Source organism: Nothoprocta perdicaria, unplaced genomic scaffold (assembly GCF_003342845.1).
Source record: "Nothoprocta perdicaria isolate Ctin4 unplaced genomic scaffold, notPer1 scaffold_84, whole genome shotgun sequence".
Classification (NCBI taxonomy): domain Eukaryota; kingdom Metazoa; phylum Chordata; class Aves; order Tinamiformes; family Tinamidae; genus Nothoprocta; species Nothoprocta perdicaria.
In genome coordinates, this window is record NW_020456132.1 from 975,249 (window position 1) to 975,796 (window position 548).

The window sequence follows — 548 nt, forward strand, 5'->3', positions numbered from 1 at the left end:
CCCCGCCGGGCAGCCCAACGGCGCCACCAGGCAGCCCAACGGCGCCGCCAGGCTGCCCAACGGCCCCGCCGGGCAGCCCAACGGCCCCGTCAGGCTGTCCAACGGCCCCGCCGGGCAGCCCAACGGCCCCGTCAGGCTGTCCAACGGCCCCGCCGGGCAGCCCAACGGCGCCGCCAGGCAGCCCAACGGCCCCGCCAGGCTGCCCAACGGCCCCGCCAGGCAGCCCAACGGCCCCGTCAGGCTGTCCAACGGCCCCGCCGGGCAGCCCAATGGCCCCGCCAGGCTGCCCAACGGCGCCACCAGGCAGCCCAACGGCCCCGCCAGGCTGCCCAACGGCCCCGCCGGGCAGCCCAACGGCCCCGTCAGGCTGTCCAACGGCCCCGCCGGGCAGCCCAATGGCCCCGCCAGGCTGCCCAACGGCCCCGCCAGGCAGCCCAACGGCGCCGCGAGGCTGCCCAACGGTCCTGCCAGGCAGCCCAACGGTGCCGCCCAACGGCCGTCGCGTCCCTCCCGTCGCACCCAACACCTGGTGGCTGTCCCGCCTGGGG